This window comes from Triticum dicoccoides, chromosome 2B, assembly GCF_002162155.2.
Source record: "Triticum dicoccoides isolate Atlit2015 ecotype Zavitan chromosome 2B, WEW_v2.0, whole genome shotgun sequence".
Classification (NCBI taxonomy): Eukaryota; Viridiplantae; Streptophyta; class Magnoliopsida; order Poales; family Poaceae; genus Triticum; species Triticum dicoccoides.
The window spans coordinates 357,067,342-357,089,821 of NC_041383.1; positions in this window are offsets into that span (position 1 = coordinate 357,067,342).

Consider the following 22,480-nt stretch of genomic DNA (forward strand, 5'->3'; position numbering starts at 1 on the left):
GCTGTAGCTTCAGCAGCATCGTCTTCTTCCATCCTCGCTTCCAGGCTTCCCTCGCGGATGGTGTAGTTGTTCCTTGGTGCTTGCACTCCTCCTAGACATCCGTGAAGCTCCGACAATACCTACGCATGCACACGGGAGAAGTGTCAAGTAGTATACCATCCTCGAAGGGGTCAAGTGAACACATGTAAAGGAGAAGATTCACCTTTATGTATGAGAAGTAGAGGTCGCACATGTCACTTGCCAAACATACTCTTGACATGGTGATGATCGTAGGATGCTCCGCATCATTATTGCTAATCTTTTGCTACCATATATAGCCAACCCAGCTCCACATATTTCTACACCGTGTATACGTACGTTCCCCTGGCTATCGCTTTATACAATCTTCGGAGTTATTTGACACCGTTGGTTGCCTGTCACCACCTGTCGCATGGTAAGAACTTGTAAGATATTGATATTTGCTTTACTGTGAGCATGTTACAACCACATCCTAGTAGTTCATAGGAACATTATTCTCGAATTTTGTTTCTTGTTTCGACTAATCATGACAGGTTCCGGAGGTAGAAGTTCTTGGACGACGAACACATCTTCACCATCACGAGAGTTGAGACAACACACACAAGCACATGGCCAGGTTATCTCTTTACCATCATTTGAGGGTATATTTAATCCTGCTATTTATCTAGCTTGGGAGCTTGAAGTAGAAGAAGTTTTTAGTCACCATAAATATTCTGAACTTGAGCGAGTACGAGATGCCACTAGATCATTTACTGGTTTTGCTTCTGTTTGGTGGAGTGTGCATTGTAAGAAAAACATTGATAACCAACCCACAACTTGGAAAGATTTGAAACATGTAATGAGATAACAATTTTTCCCTCCTTACTATCGTCGTGAATTGCTTCGCAAATTTGAACAATTTAAACAAGGCAACAACACTGTTCATGCTTACTACCAAGAGTTCAAATCTTATATGCATCATTGTGACATAGAAGAATCTAAGGATGATACAATGAATAGATTTTTTGGTGGTTTGAACCATGATATCCATGCAAGATTTCACTATATTCCTCATTGCATTACTGGTATTATGTTCGCGCTTGTACCTTTGAGAGGCAGATACAGGAGGATGCATTGGGTGACCACAACAACTACTATTACAGTTCATGCTCACCACCGCCGGTTGGTTCCTCCACCGTTGCACCCAAAGCAGCCCCACCTCAGATTGTGCGTGACATCATCTCAAGTGTATGGTGCATTGTCAACATTCGAACCTACATCAGCTACGTCTTTGCGACAATGTAACCGTAAAGGTATTGATGATATAACTTCACATGAGAATGATGCATCCCTAGTTAACTTGAATGCATGATGTGTTGAGTTACCTAGTGATTTGAGCACATACCCTATTTTAGAGAATCTTGATACTGTCGTGAATGCGTCATGTGATCAAACAACTGAAATACCAACAATTTTGAGTGCACCCATTGAATTAACTGTTGATGCAAAAGAATCAATGTTTAATCATTTTGATATGACCTCTAATCTTGGTGATGATTCTGTGTCGAATGACTTATTGCATGTTTGCTTATATAAGCATGTTGTAGCATGTAAATTTGATGCAAGTAAGGTTTATTCACCAATGTTGGGATGGTTTAATGATGAACCTTGTCAATCTTTTGAAATGAATAAGAGCTTCACTTATATGTGCAAACTGAGTTGCAATATTTTCATGCCTTCTACTTCTTGTGATAATGTTTTGGCTTTATATTTTATGAACTATGCAAGTTACTCATCTATTCATGTGTCATATGTGCAAAAATCAAGGGAAGTAAAAATGGATGACATATACATATACAACATGTACACCTTGTCTCTTTTGTTACCCACATTTCAGATTAAGCAACGCCAAGGACGGCTTTGTTTTCAAGAAGGGGAGGATGATGAGGACATGACTACCTTGGATACGACCAAAAATATTGCATACATGTATATTTGTGAGGTGATTTCTAATGGAAACTATGCAATAATTTATTTATGTCATCCAGGACAAAAATACTTCACAAACTTTTGTGCCATGTCTAATTGCGGGTGTATGGGACATTTGTACCATCCACATATGAAGATAAGGGAGAAAGAGATGTTTACTTGCTGTTCAAAAAGTTCTCTCACGTCACTTTTGGCCCAAGAGAAGATAGAGTCCAAGTCTCTCATGTTCTGGACTCAGATTCGGACTGCAAAGACATACCTGACTCAAAACGTCAATAACTTTTTCATCCGGACTCCAAATTGGGTGATTCTTTTTTGTTGGAAAATAGATTTCGTGCACTTTCCAAACCAATTGGATTCACCTTCAAATTCATCCGGAGCGTTGAGTTATGGACGAAACAACCTGATGCTGCAGCAGAATCCGAGTCAAACTACAAGTCCAAAGGTGTTATGTCACCTCCACTTGGGCCCATTGGCCTTGTACGACCTAGGGTTAGTTTTAGGCTGCCTTGGGACGTCCTCCCACCTCCTTGGCCGCCACCCCTTGCTCCTATATAAGTAGATCCATCTAGTAGCTTTTCCCTTGGTATTTGTTTAGTTAAAAGTTAGCCATTGCAACTTCGTGTACTTCGTTTGTGTCCAACGACCAGACCAAGACCGCTTACGGATCCCCACCTTTATCAGTACTTCATATATATTCGCAATATTCAGATTTCTTTATCATATTCTTGCTTGTTCTTTGATTGCTTGCAGGAATAGACCTTCGTGGTCAAGCTGATCGTGCTTCCCGCATCGTCAATAACCTCAGGAGATTGGTTTAGCAATTGCTACGGTACAACGTCATGCATGTTTGTAGTTCGATCGTCAAAGTCATCTTCACCAACTCGATAGTTATCATCTCATCAAAATATCGGGACACCCCCGCCTCTATCACTTACTACATCCAATGGTTCAACAACAGCGGCAAGGTTAAGGTAACACGTACTGTTCGTGTGCATTTTAGTATCTCTACCTATGCTGATTATGTTGATTGTGATGTGGTACCTATGCAAGCATGTTCCTTATTACTTGGTCGACCATGGCAATTTGATAAAAAATTTGTACACCATGGTAGAAACAATCATTATACTCTGGTTCATAAGAATCAAAATATTACTTTGCTTCCTATGACTCCTGATTCCATTTTGAAAGATGATATTAATAGAGCTAATAAAGCAAAACAGGAGACAAATAAGAGTGAAAATCAGATTGTGGCAAAAGAATTTGAGCAACAAATGAAGCCTAATAGTAAACCATCTAGTGTTGTTTCTGAAATTAAATTGAAAAGTGCATGTTTAGTTGCCACTACATCTGGTATTGATGAGCTAGATTTCAGCAAATCTTTTTGCTATGCTTTTGTGTGCAAAGAGGCATTATTTTCATTTGAGGAGGTTCCTTCCTCTTTGCCTCCTTCTGTCACTAACATTTTGCAGGAGTTCGCTGACGTCTTTGCATAAGATGTGCCACCGGGATTACTTCCAATTCGAGGGATTGAGCATCAGATTGACTTAATTCCCGGGGCATCATTACCCAACCGTGCACCATACCGTACCAATCCAGAGGAGGCGAAGGAGATTATGCGTCAAGTACATGAGCTGCTCAACAAAGGTTATATACGCGAATCCCTTAGTCCTTGTGTTGTTCCTATTATTCTAGTGCCGAAAAAGGATGGTACATCACGTATGTGTGTTGATTGTAGAGGCATTAATAATATTACTATTCGTTATCGTCATCCTATTCCTAGGCTAGATGATATGCTTGATGAATTTAGTGGCTCTACAATATTCTCCAAAGTTGATTTGCATAGTGGATACCATCAAATTCGTATGAAATTGGGAGATGAATGGAAAACAGCATTTAAAACTAAGTTTGGATTATATGAGTGGTTAGTCATGCCTTTTGGGTTAACTAATGCACCTAGTACTTTCATGAGATTAATGAACGAAGTTTTACGTGCTTTTATTGGACGATTTGTGGTAGTCTATTTTAATGATATACTGATTTATAGCAGATCTTTGGAGGAACTTTTGGAACATTTACGTGCTGTTTTTATTGCTTTATGTGATGCACGTTTGTTTGGTAACCTTGGGAAGTGCACCTTTTGCACCGACCGAGTATCTTTTCTTGGCTATGTTGTTACTCCACAGGGAATTGAAGTTGATAAAGCCAAGATTGAAGCTATTGAGAGTTGGCCGCAGCCCAAAACGGTCACACAAGTGAGGAGTTTTCTTGGCCTCACTGGATTCTATAGGCGTTTTGTGAGAGATTTCAGCACCATTGCTGCACCTCTCAATGAGCTTACAAAGAAAGATGTGCCTTTTCTTTGGGGTACCGCACAGGAAGAAGCCTTCACGGTATTGAAAGATAAGTTGAAACATGCTCCTTTACTCTAACTTCTTGATTTTAATAAGACCTTTGAGCTTGAATGTGATGCTAGTGGAATTGGATTAGGAGGTGTGTTATTACAAGATGGCAAACCTGTTGCATACTTTTCTCAAAAATTGAGTGGGCCTAGTCTGAATTATTCTACTTATGATAAAGAATTATATGCTCTTATTCGGACTTTAGAAACATAGCAACATTATTTATGGCCCAAAGAATTTGTTATACACTCTGATCATGAATCTTTGAAACATATTAAAAGTCAAGCTAAACTGAATCGTCGACATGCTAAATGGGTTGAATTCATTGAGACATTCCCTCATGTCATTAAACACAAGAAGGGTAAAGAAAATGTTATTGCTGATGCATTATGATGCCGAGCATCCTACGGTCATCACCATGTCAAGAGTCCGTTTGGCAAGTGACACGTGCGACCTCTACTTCTCATACATAAAGGTGAATCTCTCCTTTACACATGCTCACTTGACCCCGTCGAGGATGGTGTACTACTTGACACTTCTCCGGTGTGCATGCATAGGTATTGTCGGAGCTTCACGGATGTCAAGGAGGAGTGAAAGTGCCAAGAACAACTACACCATCCGCGAGGGAGGCATGGAAACGAATACAGAAGAAGAAGGTGTTGCGGAGTCTACAGCGACCGGACGATCGGCAGCCTCCGGACGTCCGACCCTCTATAGCGCCCGGACAACCGGCGTCCACCGGACGTTCGCTACCTGACGCATCCCAGAGTCTAGCTGAAGAGATCTACAGCGACCGGATGACCAACCAAGACCGGACGTCCGACACCTCCCATGCCACGGACGACCGAGCGCCTCCGGACGACCGGTGCCATGGCGACAGAACAATATTTACGGAAGACCGAATACTTTCGGACGTCCGGACCATCATGAGCTTCCGGACGTCTGACCCCACCGGACGTCCGACGCCTGTGTGCGCAGCCGCGGGCCTTTGGGCTTGTATCCCTCTCCCACTTACCCCTTCGTGGCTTAGACTATAAATAGACTACCTCCACCTCCTTTCTAGGGTTAGCAAAGTGATAGCTCATTTGTATGTGAGCTTTGCTCCTACCTATCTCTACTCTTGAGAGAGAGAGACCACTACTCCATTGGAGGCCAAGACCTCCATCTAGGAGAAGATCCTGCGGGATATCATCAAGACCCCCTCGTGGGAAGATCCGTCTCGGATATCATCAAGACCTCCTCTTGGAGATGAACCTTACCTTGTATCTTTCCCTTTGTTGTTCATGTACCTTGTGATCTTGGGTGTTTGATTGTCTAGTGGACGTGTGATTAGACTTGTTCTTGAGTATTTCTCGTTGTGATTTCTCTCGTTCTTCCCCGTGTTCATCGTGTTATTCGAGGGATCCCACTCCAAACATGAAAGATCGGCCTACAACGGGTTAGCCCCGTATCATATGGTATCATGAGCCACATTGATCATGTTTTTGGAGCCCCTACCCTTTGTTTTCTAGCTTGATTTTGTTGATTTCGTCCTAAATCCGAAAATCCCCACCAAATATAGCCTCCAATTTTTCTTGTGATTTGTTGGTTTGATGATGTTTTGTTGATTTTGATCCATGGATTTGCTTGGTTTCAAGTGGATCTAGCATCTCCCCAGGTTTCCCCATCTTTCCTCCATGAAATCTCATCAATTTTGACCCTAAAATCTCCATTTTCCGCCCAAAATCGCGCTCCGGATTTTGGATCTCGCGTTGACCCCGACTCACCGGACGACCGGCGTTTTACGGACGTCCGAACCCCCACGAAGCACCGAACGTCCGACCTTTCCCGGACGACCGGAACCACAAACCCGAGCTGAATTTACGGATTTCCGACCCGACCGGACGTCCGACGACCGGACATCCATCCTTTTACGGATGTCCGTAACCTGTAGTTTCAGACTTCAGCTGATTTTTGTTTTGTCCATAACTAATTCATCCAAACTCCGATTTTGATGTTCTTTAGCTTGTTTTGAAGCTATTGACATCCCCCATCCCACAAAAATACCACCAACGTCATTTGACTCCATCAAATTTTCCAAAATTTGGCAAGTGTGCCTAGGCCTTCCACCATATCATCTGCATAGCCACCACCAACTTCCGCAACCTAACCCATTTTGTTCACCATAGCATTAGTGGTTGCTTGAGTAGTGATTCGAGTCTCCTAAGGTATTTCGGCTACTTAGGAACGGTTACTTCTTCATCAACCACCACCACCGCTTTCCGCTGCCATCATTTGAGATTTTGAGTTCGCGGTTTTTTTCCGTTTCCTAAGGTGTTTCGGCTACTTAGGGACGAGTCTCCATCATCTTGGTATCTACATCAAAAACACCGCCACTCATCATCGCAAAGGACGGTAACCTCGATGACACCATTGTACATTCCCCTTGCAATTGCATTGTTAACCCCTGGCCCATTTTGCATTACTTGCCTATTGAGACTAGCCATTTGAATATTGCCGGCAACGTGACTTGTGCCATTTGAGTATTGTACATTCTCATAGCATACATACCATATCATCGTGGTGCATATATTGGTATCATATATTGTGTCACAAGTTTGTTCCCGCATATATACAATTGCTATCTTGGTTTGTGCAAAGTGACCATACAAAAAAAAGAATAAGCTTTTAAGCAAAGAAAAAGAGAGCAAAGAGCTTGTAAGCAATAGCCATAGCATCACAATATATCATATGTTATCATACTCGATCATCTTGTATCATCTTGTGAGAAACACCGGGAACCATACATACATAGCATACTTGGATAGAAAGTTTATCCATTTTGCATCTTATAGGCTGTGCACAAGTGTCGTATCCGCCTGTTGAGAAATCGTGCTAGCGTCTCTCTTGAGTTTTGCAACACGAGCGTTTTCCATGGATTCCACATTTTGTGCTCATTCCTTGGTTGCACGACCCCATTTATCTATCCGTGTGTGTGTTTCCGTGTGTCACATATTGATATTGGTCTACTTGTTTCGCTTGTGAATCTGTGAATCTCTTTCAACATTATTGACTCTTGCTAACATTTTGCATCAAATTTTTGTGCCACTATCCTTACCGAGCTCTACCATAAGCTTTACTTGATAGGTGTGAGTGAACAAGTCCGGTACCAAATCCACTATTCTTTCATCTCACATTGAGTGAAACGGGATACATCCTCAACTTTGGGAAAAGGTAACTTGGTATTGTTTATCTCATTTCCTACTCACCTCAATTCGAGTCTTGTGATGGATAGGCAAGGCATTTCACCTTCGGTCTACAACAACAACGACGAGTTCGATGCCACGAACAACAACTCCGACGCCAAGATGCAAGCTAAAATGGAGGAGATCAAAGCCCTCATCAAATCCTACAAGCGGTCTTCCTCATCTTCGAGAAGACGCTAAAGAGCACATGCTTCCGAGCTACCATCTCTGGCAAGATCACATCGGCATCGACACCATCACCAACAAGAACGTGACGGTCAAGAGCTCTACACCAACAACTGCTCAAAGACTTCATCATCTCCCTTGGCATCTTCACCAAGCGACTTCAAGGCATCTTCGCCTACGGACAAATGACATCTTCGCCAACAAGAACTCAAGGCTACACTCAAGAGAAGCTCCCCAAGCTCATGTCCGCGACTTCCATGAGCTACCACGACCTCGACATCGACCATGCAATTCCTTTCTATGGGACTCAAGAACCCGAGGAGTACCTCGAGTGGGAGCGTTTGATGGACGACTACCTCAAGCTACATCAAGTTCGTCCCGAAGATCAAGTGAAGTGCGCCACAAGAAACTTCCACGACTACGCATCGGCATTGTGGCTTCATACACCTTCGGAGTACTACGACATGAGTTGGCCCAAGACGAAGAGATCTTTGCGGCAAGAGTTCGTGCCTCCAACCTACACGGAACAACTTCGACGCCAATTGGAGAACACCATCCAAGGATCCAAGTCCATCGACGCGTACTTCAAGGAGATGAAGATTGCCTTGCGACGAGCCAGCGTGGACGACCCCATTTCGATGAAGTTCCACTTCATGATGGGATTGCACAATGACATCTCCAAGACTATCTTCCTCGAGAACTGCAAGTCCATCCATGACTACTACATTGGTGCTCTCAAGGCGGAACAAGAACTCATGAAGGCCAACGCTTCTCCACCCCAAGAAAACTTCACGGCAACCAAGCTCCATGAGAATGAGCATGAGGATAGTACCAGCAAGTGATGAGGACATCAATACAATTTTTACACCCACAGCCCCTGCTGCTATACATACTAGACCAATTACTAGAGCTCGCGCATGCCAATTAAATTACCAGGTACTTTCATTTCTTGGTAATGAGTCTAATGTTCATGAGAATATGATGCTGCCTAAATTGGATACATTTTTTTACTTACAAATGAAGGCCCTAGCTTGGAGAAGGATGAACATTGGAGCAAGAACAAGCATGGAGATGATGGCATGCGTAAGGGGAACAAGAACGGAGTTACAAGTGATGATTTCAGGACGTTGAAGCCACCATAATGAGTGCATGAAGCCTTGGACGAAATATACAAGATGCTACTTCATAACTTTCGTCTAGAGACTATTCTAGGTGTTGTGTCACCTTATTATTGGGCCAGGCCCATGTATTTTCGAAATACTTGAGTATACGCTGTTTTTAGAGTCCGTATGTGTGGGGAAACAAGAGATAGGGTTGGTTTCGGACCCCTTGCCCAAGGGCCACGAAATCCCCCCCCCTCTTCCTCCATATATACAGCCCTTAGGGCGTCGTTCAGACTTTGGGTTTTGTTTAGATTAAAGTTCGCCATAGCTCCAACTTCGCGTACTTCGTTTGTGTTCAACGACCAGACAAAGACGTCTCAGAACCCCACCTTGATCAATAAAGCTTTCATCTTATATTCGCAATATCCAGATTGCAATCTTAGTTTCTTGCTTGTTCTTCGTTTGCTCACAGGAAGCAGACCCTCGCGGTCAGGTTGATCGTGCTCTGGCGTGGTCAATAACCTCTCGGAGTGGGTTTAGTGATTGCTAAGGTGACGTCCTCGCACGTTCGTAGTCGGATCGTCAAAGTCGACTTCCACCAAATTCGTCTCTATCAAGTGGTATCAGATTTCGAGGTTGCACCACCACCGATCCGAGTCCATATACCACCACCAATCTGAGTCAATATACCATCATTGATTCGAGTCCATATACCACCACCAGCCCGAGTTCATATACCACCACCAATCCGAGTCCACAAATACTACTGTCATATACCATCACCAGTGCGAGTTCCACTAGATTCATCTCCGCCACCAGTCCTAGTCCGAGTCCAGTATTTGTTCCTTTATCTTCGAGTTCCAGAGCACGTGATACTACGAGTCGTGAACAAGTCAGATTCCCCAACTTCCGCGGTACCCATACAAGAAAAATAGTTCCAGTTTCAAAAAAAACTAAGTCTGGAAAATTCTGGCTAGGCAGTTTTTAGGCCATTTGTAGACTTTTTCGAAAAAAATTTGTTGTGGAGAAAAAAAAAGAGGAAAAAAAGAGAGGAAAAAAAGTGAAAAAAAAGTGAAAAAAAAAGAGAAAAAAATTCAGAGTGTGCTCCTCCCTTGATGACATGCCGCGCCGTGATTTTGTTAGTGTTCTAGGCTCGCGTCTCTAGCACGGTCTAGCGTAGGACCAGCACAATACCATTGTTGAGCGTTTATTCAACTTTGCAGGTCTGAATTGATTATTGCTGACCCTTTTTGCTACCATATCATAAGCCTTCACAGCTCCACATACATCTACGTCGTGCGTTTGACTCTCCCTGGTAATCACTCTATCCAAGCTTTGAGAGTTTTGATTACAACGATTGCCAATCACCACCTGCTGCTGGGTAAGAACTGGTAAGAATTTGAGTTTGGGTTGACGGATTTGTGACACCCACCACCACCACTTGTTAGTAGCCTGTAGGATCATATTCTTGTGTGTTTCTATTGCTGCTAACCATGCCAGGATCACAAGCCGACGAGATTGACTGGGAGAACATGACGAACAAGGAGCTTCATGATAAGTTTCATCAAATGTTGGGTCAACAGGTGGAAGACGTGATGGCCATCTTTGGAAAGGCAATGGAGAAGATGGATGTCATTGAGAAGACAATTGACACCAAGTTGGACGCCAAGTTCGATGAATTACTCAAACGTCTCCCACCACCAGTTTCACACCGCGATACAGTAGGGCGAGCACAGCGTGTTCCTATTGAGCCAGGACAAAATTTTGCTGCCGCTGCTACTGCTGTTGGTGCTTCTGTAGCTCCTGCTGCTATTGCCGTAGCAGAGGTGGAGGACTATTACGAGGATGAGGTCGATCAAAATCAGAACTACGTGCAGCCACCAGCACCACCACCAGCAGGTCGACCTCAGGTATATATTCACAACGGTAGACCTGCACCACCACCTTAGGTACGAGAAAATGACCATATTCCTAAACTGAAATTGAATATTCCACCATCTGAGGGTAGATATGTTCCTGATATATATCTTGGGAGTTAGAAACTGAACAACGTTTTACATGTTTACAATATCCCGAGGAGAGACGGGTTGCTGCTGCTATTTGTGCTTTCACTAGTTTTCCATGTGTATGGTGGTCTGAACATTGCAGATTATATCCTATTCCAACTACTTGGGCTGCTTCGAAAACTGCTATGCGTACTCGTTGGGTTCCACCATATTATCAATGTGAATTGCTTCAAAAATTGCAGCGTTTAAGACAAGGAAATTTTTTTGTAGAAGAATATTATCAGGAATTACAAACTGGCATGATTAGATGTGGTATTATTGAGGAGAATGAAGCTATGCTTGCACATTTTATGGGTGGATTAAATAGAGATATTCAGACAATTCTAGAGTATAAGGAGTATACTAATATCACTCGTTTATTTCATCTTGCTTGTAAAGTTGAACGTGAAGTGCAGGATCGACAAGCATTGGCACGAACTAACTTTTCTGCATGTTGACTTTCATCATGGACACCGCGTGCATCTTCTACTTCCACTGCACCAGCACCTCCATTAGGTGCCACCTCCAGCCGTGATACAAGAAAGCAGGCACAACCACCACTATCTGCCAAGAGCGCACCTATCGGGCCTGGACAGAGCTTTTCTTCTTCCAGGGCATCAACTGGGCACACAAGTGATATTATTTGTCGTGTTTGTAAGGGAAGAGGTCATTATGCGAGAGAATGCAAATCTCAGCGTGTGATGATTTCTACTGAGGATGGTGGGTATGAGTCCGCTAGTGACTATGATGAGGAGACATTGGCTCTTATTACACGTGAAGAACAAGTTGGAGATGATTCTGATCATGAGACGCAATACATGGCTCCTGAAGACGCTGACAGGTATGAATGTTTAGTTGCTCAACGTGTTTTGAGTGTGCCAGTCACACAAGCTGAGCAAAATCAGAGGCATAATTTGTTCCATACAAAGGGAGTTGTGAAGGAAAGTTCTGTGCGCGTCATCATAGACGGGGGGAGCTGCAAAAACTTGGCTAGCATGGAGATGGTGGAGAAGCTCTCTATCACCACAAGACCACATCCACATCCTTACTACATCCAATGGTTCAACAACACCGGCAAGGTTAAGGTAACACGTACTGTTCCTGTGCATTTTAGTATCTCTACATATGTTGATTATGTTGATTGTGATGTGGTACCTATGCAAGCATGTTCCTTATTACTTGGTAGACCATGGCAATTTGATAAAAATTCTATACACCATGGTAGAAATAATCAGTATACTCTTGTTCATAAGGATAAAAATATTACTTTGCTTCCTATGACACCTGATTCATTTTGAAAGATGATATTAATAGAGCTAATAAAGCAAAACAGGAGCAGAATAAGAGTGAAAATCAGATTGTGGCAAAATAATTTGAGCAACAAATGAAGCCTACTAATAAACCTTCTAGTGTTGCTTCTGAAATTAAATTGAAAAGTGCATGTTTATTTGCCACCAAATCTGATATTGATGAGCTAGATTTCAGAAAATCTATTTGCTATGCTTTTGTGTGCAAAGAGGCATTATTTTCATTCGAGGACGTGCCTTCCTCTTTGCCTCCTGTTGTCACTAACATTTTGCAGGAGTTCGTTGACGTCTTTCCACAAGATGTGCCACCGGGATTACTGCATATTCGAGGGATTGAGCATTAGATTGACTTAATTCCCGGTGCTTCACTGCCAAACTGTGCGCCATACCGTACCAATCCAGAGGAGACGAAGGAGATTATGCGTCAAGTACAAGAGCTTCTCGACAAAGGTTATATACGTGAATTCCTTAGTCCTTGTGCTGTTCCTATTATTCTAGTGCCGAAAAAGGATGGTACATCGCGTATGTGTGTTGATTGTAGAGGCATCAATAATATTACTATACGTTTCGTGATGTAGGGTAGCACCCTAGGATGGATCTTTTCACAGTTGGAGGGGGAAAATGAGAGAAACAACAAGAACACAAAGATGAACACATAGAGGCAATCACTCCAAGAATTCCCGATTACACATCCACTAGGGTAACAACACAAGATCCACAAGTCACAAACACAATCAAAGTAAACATACAATGGCAAAGTTCATCCCAAATCCAAAGGAAGAGGGGTCTTGAAGGTAGTCTTCTCCCAATGGAGGTCTTGAAATCCTCAAGGATTCTTCCCTATGGGGTCTTGATCCTCAAAGAGGGAAGGTAATGGAGCAAAGCTCACCAAGATCTCATCTAATACTTTGCTAACCCTAAACATGGTCCTAGGTACGGAATATATAGCCTTGGGGTCGAAGGAGAAGAAGTGGAGCCGAAGATGCAATCTCAGCCGGCCATCCTGGGAGGCCCGTGCGCATGGGGGTCCTGTGGGCACGGTACAGGCTCGTGCGCACGGGGTGCTCCAGCGTCAGATTCCTGTGTAGCCCGTGGGCACGGGGTCTCGGGGGCCCGTGAGCACGGGGTCGCCTGAAGCTTCCTGTGCAGTTGCTGTTCTCCTTGTTCTTGGTCCTCACGGCCTTGGGGTGGTCCTCCTTCTCCTTGGTGATGCTCCTGAGCTCCTTGGTGATGTTCCTCTTCATACCTAAGGAGGCATAGCATATTTTGGTGAGGTAGTAAACATGTTCCATCCGTGTCCATATGCAAGTCTAGTAGGAAGGAGTTCACCTCGGTTTCCAAAGCACGCGCTGTTGCTCTTGTCATGGGTCCTCATGGGGTTGGATGTGTCGGTGTAGAGTCCATGGGGATGATGGAAGGATGCTCCGCATCATCTCCCCTCCCTTGGGAAAGATCCGACCTCGGATCAAAATCTTCATCACCGTGGAAAGGCGAGAGGTCTTTGACGTTGAAGATGTCGCTCACGTTGTACTTGTCTCGTGGGAGTTCAATCTTGTAGGTGTTGTCGTTGTAGCGTGCTAGCACCTTGAATGGTCCATCGGCTCGAGGGACAAGTTTGCACTTGCATTCGTTGGGGAAGCGGTCCTTGTGAAGGTGTAGCCACACGAGATCGCCTATGTTGAAGATCATGGGTTGCTTGCTGACGTTGAGCTTGGTTTCTAGTTGTTGTACTTGGCGCTCGATGACGTTCCTTGTATCTTCATGCATCTTCTTGATGTAGCTTGCTCGTGCACTCTGATGTAGGGTAGAACCCTAGGAAGGACCGTCTCACACGTGGAGGGGGAAAAGGAGAGAAACCACAAGAACAACAAGAACACAAAGATGAACACAAGAGGTAATCACTCCAACAATTCCTGATTACAGATCCACTAGGGTAACAACACAAGATCCACAAGTCACAAACACAATCAAAGGAAAGATACAATGGCAAAGTTCATCCCAAATCCAAAGGAATAGGGGTCTTGAAGGTAGTCTTCTCCCAATGGAGGTCTTGAAATCCTCAAGGATTCTTCCCTATGGGGTCTTGATCCTGAAAGAGGGAAGGTAATGGAGCAAATCTCACCAAGATCTCATCTAATACTTTGCTAACCCTAAACATGGTCCTAGGTACGGAATATATAGCCTTGGGGTCGAAGGAGAAGAAGTGGAGCCGAAGATGCAATCTCAGCCGGCCATCCTGGGAGGCCCGTGCGCATGGGGGTCCTGTGGGCACGGTACAGGCTCGTGCGCACGGGGTGCTCCAGCGTCAGATTCCTGTGTAGCCCGTGGGCACGGGGTCTCGGGGGCCCGTGAGCACGGGGTCGCCTGAAGCTTCCTGTGCAGTTGCTGTTCTCCTTGTTCTTGGTCCTCACGGCCTTGGGGTGGTCCTCCTTCTCATTGGTGATGCTCCTGAGCTCCTTGGTGATGTTCCTCTTCATACCTAAGGAGGCATAGCATATTTTGGTGAGGTTGTAAACATGTTCCATCCGTGTCCATATGCAAGTCTAGTAGGAAGGAGTTCACCTCGGTTTCCAAAGCACGCGCTGTTGCTCTTGTCATGGGTCCTCATGGGGTTGGATGTGTCGGTGTAGAGTCCATGGGGATGATGGAAGGATGCTCCGCATCATCTCCCCTCCCTTGGGAAAGATCCGACCTCGGATCAAAATCTTCATCACCGTGGAAAGGCGAGAGGTCTTTGACGTTGAAGATGTCGCTCACATTGTACTTGTCTCGTGGGAGTTCAATCTTGTAGGTGTTGTCGTTGTAGCGTGCTAGCACCTTGAATGGTCCATCGGCTCGAGGGACAAGTTTGGACTTGCATTCGTTGGGGAAGCGGTCCTTGTGAAGGTGTAGCCACACGAGATCGCCTATGTTGAAGATCATGGGTTGCTTGCTGACGTTGAGCTTGGTTTCTAGTTGTTGTACTTGGCGCTCGATGATGTTCCTTGTATCTTCATGCATCTTCTTGATGTAGCTTGCTCGTGCACTCTGATGTAGGGTAGAACCCTAGGAAGGACCGTCTCACACTTGGAGGGGGAAAGGGAGAGAAACCACAAGAACAACAAGAACACAAAGATGAACACAAGAGGTAATCACTCCAACAATTCCTGATTACACATCCACTAGGGTAACAACACAAGATCCACAAGTCACAAACACAATCAAAGGAAAGATACAATGGCAAAGTTCATCCCAAATCCAAAGGAATAGGGGTCTTGAAGGTAGTCTTCTCCCAATGGAGGTCTTGAAATCCTCAAGGATTCTTCCCTATGGGGTGTTGATCCTCAAAGAGGGAAGGTAATGGAGCAAAGCTCACGAAGATCTCATCTAATACTTTGCTAACCCTAAACATGGTCCTAGGTACGGAATATATAGCCTTGGGGTCGAAGGAGAAGAAGTGGAGCCGAAGATGCAATCTCAGCCGGCCATCCTGGGAGGCCCGTGCGCATGGGGGTCCTGTGGGCACGGTACAGGCTCGTGCGCACGGGGTGCTCCAGCGTCAGATTCCTGTGTAGCCCGTGGGCACGGGGTCTCGGGGGCCCGTGATCACAGGGTCGCCTGAAGTTTCCTGTGCAGTTGATGTTCTCCTTGTTCTTGGTCCTCACGGCCTTGGGGTGGTCCTCCTTCTCCTTGGTGATGCTCCTGAGCTCCTTGGTGATGTTCCTCTTCATACCTAAGGAGGCATAGCATATTTTGGTGAGGTAGTAAACATGTTCCATCCGTGTCCATATGCAAGTCTAGTAGGAAGGAGTTCACCTCGGTTTCCAAAGCACGCGCTGTTGCTCTTGTCATGGGTCCTCATGGGGTTGGATGTGTCGGTGTAGAGTCCATGGGGATGATGGAAGGATGCTCCGCATCATCTCCCCTCCCTTGGGAAAGATCCGACCTCGGATCAAAATCTTCATCACCATGGAAAGGCGAGAGGTCTTTGACGTTGAAGATGTCGCTCACGTTGTACTTGTCTCGTGGGAGTTCAATCTTGTAGGTGTTTCGTTGTAGCGTGCTAGCACCTTGAATGGTCCATCGGCTCGAGGGACAAGTTTGGACTTGCATTCGTTGGGGAAGCGGTCCTTGTGAAGGTGTAGCCACACGAGATCGCCTATGTTGAAGATCATGGGTTGCTTGCTGACGTTGAGCTTGGTTTCTAGTTGTTGTACTTGGCGCTCGATGATGTTCCTTGTATCTTCATGCATCTTCTTGATGTAGCTTGCTCGTGCACTCTGATGTAGGGTAGAACCCTAGGAAGGACCGTCTCACACTTGGAGGGGGAAAAGGAGAGAAACCACAAGAACAACAAGAACACAAAGATGAACACAAGAGGTAATCACTCCAACAATTCCTGATTACACATCCACTAGGGTAACAACACAAGATCCACAAGTCACAAACACAATCAAAGGAAAGATACAATGGCAAAGTTCATCCCAAATCCAAAGGAATAGGGGTCTTGAAGGTAGTCTTCTCCCAATGGAGGTCTTGAAATCCTCAAGGATTCTTCCCTATGGGGTCTTGATCCTCAAAGAGGGAAGGTAATGGAGCAAAGCTCACCAAGATCTCATCTAATACTTTGCTAACCCTAAACATGGTCCTAGGTACGGAATATATAGCCTTGGGGTCGAAGGAGAAGAAGTGGAGCCGAAGATGCAATCTCAGCCGGCCATCCTGGGAGGCCCGTGCGCATGGGGGTCTTGTGGGCACGGTACAGGCTCGTGCGCACGGGGTGCTCCAGCGTCAGATTCCTGTGTAGCCCGTGGGCACGGGGTCTCGGGGGCCCGTGAGCACGGGGTCGCCTGAAGCTTCATGTGCAGTTGCTGTTCTCCTTGTTCTTGGTCCTCACGGCCTTGGGGTGGTCCTCCTTCTCCTTGGTGATGCTCCTGAGCTCCTTGGTGATGTTCCTCTTCATACCTAAGGAGGCATAGCATATTTTGGTGAGGTAGTAAACATGTTCCATCCGTGTCCATATGCAAGTCTAGTAGGAAGGAGTTCACCTCGGTTTCCAAAGCACGCGCTGTTGCTCTTGTCATGGGTCCTCATGGGGTTGGATGTGTCGGTGTAGAGTCCATGGGGATGATGGAAGGATGCTCCGCATCATCTCCCCTCCCTTGGGAAAGATCCGACCTCGGATCAAAATCTTCATCACCGTGGAAAGGCGAGAGGTCTTTGACGTTGAAGATGTCGCTCACGTTGTACTTGTCTCGTGGGAGTTCAATCTTGTAGGTGTTGTCGTTGTAGCGTGCTAGCACCTTGAATGGTCCATCAGCTCGAGGGACAAGTTTGGACTTGCATTCGTTGGGGAAGCGGTCCTTGTGAAGGTGTAGCCACACGAGATTGCCTATGTTGAAGATCATGGGTTGCTTGCTGACGTTGAGCTTGGTTTCTAGTTGTTGTACTTGGCGCTCGATGATGTTCCTTGTATCTTCATGCATCTTCTTGATGTAGCTTGCTCGTGCACTCTGATGTAGGGTAGAACCCTAGGAAGGACCGTCTCACACTTGGAGGGGGAAAAGGAGAGAAACCACAAGAACAACAAGAACACAAAGATGAACACAAGAGGTAATCACTCCAACAATTCCTGATTACACATCCACTAGGGTAACAACACAAGATCCACAAGTCACAAACACAATCAAAGGAAATATACAATGGCAAAGTTCATCCCAAATCCAAAGGAATAGGGGTCTTGAAGGTAGTCTTCTCCCAATGGAGGTCTTGAAATCCTCAAGGATTCTTCCCTATGGGGTCTTGATCCTCAAAGAGGGAAGGTAATGGAGCAAAGCTCACCAAGATCTCATCTAATACTTTGCTAACCCTAAACATGGTCCTAGGTACGGAATATATAGCCTTGGGGTCGAAGGAGAAGAAGTGGAGCCGAAGATGCAATCTCAGCCGGCCATCCTGGGAGGCCCGTGCGCATGGGGGTCTTGTGGGCACGGTACAGGCTCGTGCGCACGGGGTGCTCCAGCGTCAGATTCCTGTGTAGCCCGTGGGCACGGGGTCTCGGGGGCCCGTGAGCACGGGGTCGCCTGAAGCTTCCTGTGCAGTTGCTGTTCTCCTTGTTCTTGGTCCTCACGGCCTTGGGGTGGTCCTCCTTCTCCTTGGTGATGCTCCTGAGCTCCTTGGTGATGTTCCTCTTCATACCTAAGGAGGCATAGCATATTTTGGTGAGGTTGTAAACATGTTCCATCCGTGTCCATATGCAAGTCTAGTAGGAAGGAGTTCACCTCGGTTTCCAAAGCACGCGCTGTTGCTCTTGTCATGGGTCCTCATGGGGTTGGATGTGTCGGTGTAGAGTCCATGGGGATGATGGAAGGATGCTCCGCATCATCTCCCCTCCCTTGGGAAAGATCCGACCTCGGATCAAAATCTTCATCACCGTGGAAAGGCGAGAGGTCTTTGACGTTGAAGATGTCGCTCACATTGTACTTGTCTCGTGGGAGTTCAATCTTGTAGGTGTTGTCGTTGTAGCGTGCTAGCACCTTGAATGGTCCATCGGCTCGAGGGACAAGTTTGGACTTGCATTCGTTGGGGAAGCGGTCCTTGTGAAGGTGTAGCCACACGAGATCGCCTATGTTGAAGATCATGGGTTGCTTGCTGACGTTGAGCTTGGTTTCTAGTTGTTGTACTTGGCGCTCGATGATGTTCCTTGTATCTTCATGCATCTTCTTGATGTAGCTTGCTCGTGCACTCTGATGTAGGGTAGAACCCTAGGAAGGACCGTCTCACACTTGGAGGGGGAAAGGGAGAGAAACCACAAGAACAACAAGAACACAAAGATGAACACAAGAGGTAATCACTCCAACAATTCCTGATTACACATCCACTAGGGTAACAACACAAGATCCACAAGTCACAAACACAATCAAAGGAAAGATACAATGGCAAAGTTCATCCCAAATCCAAAGGAATAGGGGTCTTGAAGGTAGTCTTCTCCCAATGGAGGTCTTGAAATCCTCAAGGATTCTTCCCTATGGGGTGTTGATCCTCAAAGAGGGAAGGTAATGGAGCAAAGCTCACGAAGATCTCATCTAATACTTTGCTAACCCTAAACATGGTCCTAGGTACGGAATATATAGCCTTGGGGTCGAAGGAGAAGAAGTGGAGCCGAAGATGCAATCTCAGCCGGCCATCCTGGGAGGCCCGTGCGCATGGGGGTCCTGTGGGCACGGTACAGGCTCGTGCGCACGGGGTGCTCCAGCGTCAGATTCCTGTGTAGCCCGTGGGCACGGGGTCTCGGGGGCCCGTGATCACAGGGTCGCCTGAAGTTTCCTGTGCAGTTGATGTTCTCCTTGTTCTTGGTCCTCACGGCCTTGGGGTGGTCCTCCTTCTCCTTGGTGATGCTCCTGAGCTCCTTGGTGATGTTCCTCTTCATACCTAAGGAGGCATAGCATATTTTGGTGAGGTAGTAAACATGTTCCATCCGTGTCCATATGCAAGTCTAGTAGGAAGGAGTTCACCTCGGTTTCCAAAGCACGCGCTGTTGCTCTTGTCATGGGTCCTCATGGGGTTGGATGTGTCGGTGTAGAGTCCATGGGGATGATGGAAGGATGCTCCGCATCATCTCCCCTCCCTTGGGAAAGATCCGACCTCGGATCAAAATCTTCATCACCATGGAAAGGCGAGAGGTCTTTGACGTTGAAGATGTCGCTCACGTTGTACTTGTCTCGTGGGAGTTCAATCTTGTAGGTGTTTCGTTGTAGCGTGCTAGCACCTTGAATGGTCCATCGGCTCGAGGGACAAGTTTGGACTTGCATTCGTTGGGGAAGCGGTCCTTGTGAAGGTGTAGCCACACGAGATCGCCTATGTTGAAGATCATGGGTTGCTTGCTGACGTTGAGCTTGGTTTCTAGTTGTTGTACTTGGCGCTCGATGATGTTCCTTGTATCTTCATGCATCTTCTTGATGTAGCTTGCTCGTGCACTCTGATGTAGGGTAGAACCCTAGGAAGGACCGTCTCACACTTGGAGGGGGAAAAGGAGAGAAACCACAAGAACAACAAGAACACAAAGATGAACACAAGAGGTAATCACTCCAACAATTCCTGATTACACATCCACTAGGGTAACAACACAAGATCCACAAGTCACAAACACAATCAAAGGAAAGATACAATGGCAAAGTTCATCCCAAATCCAAAGGAATAGGGGTCTTGAAGGTAGTCTTCTCCCAATGGAGGTCTTGAAATCCTCAAGGATTCTTCCCTATGGGGTCTTGATCCTCAAAGAGGGAAGGTAATGGAGCAAAGCTCACCAAGATCTCATCTAATACTTTGCTAACCCTAAACATGGTCCTAGGTACGGAATATATAGCCTTGGGGTCGAAGGAGAAGAAGTGGAGCCAAAGATGCAATCTCAGCCGGCCATCCTGGGAGGCCCGTGCGCATGGGGGTCCTGTGGGCACGGTACAGGCTCGTGCGCACGGGGTGCTCCAGCGTCAGATTCCTGTGTAGCCCGTGGGCACGGGGTCTCGGGGGCCCGTGAGCACGGGGTTGCCTGAAGCTTCCTGTGCAGTTGCTGTTCTCCTTGTTCTTGGTCCTCACGGCCTTGGGGTGGTCCTCCTTCTCCTTGGTGATGCTCCTGAGCTCCTTGGTGATGTTCCTCTTCATACCTAAGGAGGCATAGCATATTTTGGTGAGGTAGTAAACATGTTCCATCCGTGTCCATATGCAAGTCTAGTAGGAAGGAGTTCACCTCGGTTTCCAAAGAACGCGCTGTTGCTCTTGTCATGGGTCCTCATGGGGTTGGATGTGTCGGTGTAGAGTCCATGGGGATGATGGAAGGATGCTCCGCATCATCTCCCCTCCCTTGGGAAAGATCCGACCTCGGATCAAAATGTTCATCACCATGGAAAGGCGAGAGGTCTTTGACGTTCAAGATGTCGCTCACGTTGTACTTGTCTCGTGGGAGTTCAATCTTGTAGGTGTTGTCGTTGTAGCGTGCTAGCACCTTGAATGGTCCATCGGCTCGAGGGACAAGTTTGGACTTGCATTCGTTGGGGAAGCGGTCCTTGTGAAGGTGTAGCCACACGAGATCGCCTATGTTGAAGATCATGGGTTGCTTGCTGACGTTGAGCTTGGTTTCTAGTTGTTGTACTTGGCGCTCGATGATGTTCCTTGTATCTTCATGCATCTTCTTGATGTAGCTTGCTCGTGCACTCTGATGTAGGGTAGAACCCTAGGAAGGACCGTCTCACACTTGGAGGTGGAAAAGGAGAGAAACCACAAGAACAACAAGAACACAAAGATGAACACAAGAGGTAATCACTCCAACAATTCCTGATTACAGATCCACTAGGGTAACAACACAAGATCCACAAGTCACAAACACAATCAAAGGAAAGATACAATGGCAAAGTTCATCCCAAATCCAAAGGAATAGGGGTCTTGAAGGTAGTCTTCTCCCAATGGAGGTCTTGAAATCCTCAAGGATTCTTCCCTATGGGGTCTTGATCCTGAAAGAGGGAAGGTAATGGAGCAAAGCTCACCAAGATCTCATCTAATACTTTGCTAACCCTAAACATGGTCCTAGGTACGGAATATATAGCCTTGGGGTCGAAGGAGAAGAAGTGGAGCCGAAGATGAAATCTCAGCCGGCCATCCTGGGAGGCCCGTGCGCATGGGGGTCCTGTGGGCACGGTACAGGCTCGTGCGCACGGGGTGCTCCAGCGTCAGATTCCTGTGTAGCCCGTGGGCACGGGGTCTCGGGGGCCCGTGAGCACGGGGTCGCCTGAAGCTTCCTGTGCAGTTGCTGTTCTCCTTGTTCTTGGTCCTCACGGCCTTGGGGTGGTCCTCCTTCTCCTTGGTGATGCTCCTGAGCTCCTTGGTGATGTTCCTCTTCATACCTAAGGAGGCATAGCATATTTTGGTGAGGTAGTAAACATGTTCCATCCGTGTCCATATGCAAGTCTAGTAGGAAGGAGTTCACCTCGGTTTCCAAAGCACGCGCTGTTGCTCTTGTCATGGGTCCTCATGGGGTTGGATGTGTCGGTGTAGAGTCCATGGGGATGATGGAAAGATGCTCCGCATCATCTCCCCTCCCTTGGGAAAGATCCGACCTCGGATCAAAATCTTCATCACCATGGAAAGGCGAGAGGTCTTTGACGTTGAAGATGTCGCTCACGTTGTACTTGTCTCGTGGGAGTTCAATCTTGTAGGTGTTGTCGTTGTAGCGTGCTAGCACCTTGAATGGTCCAT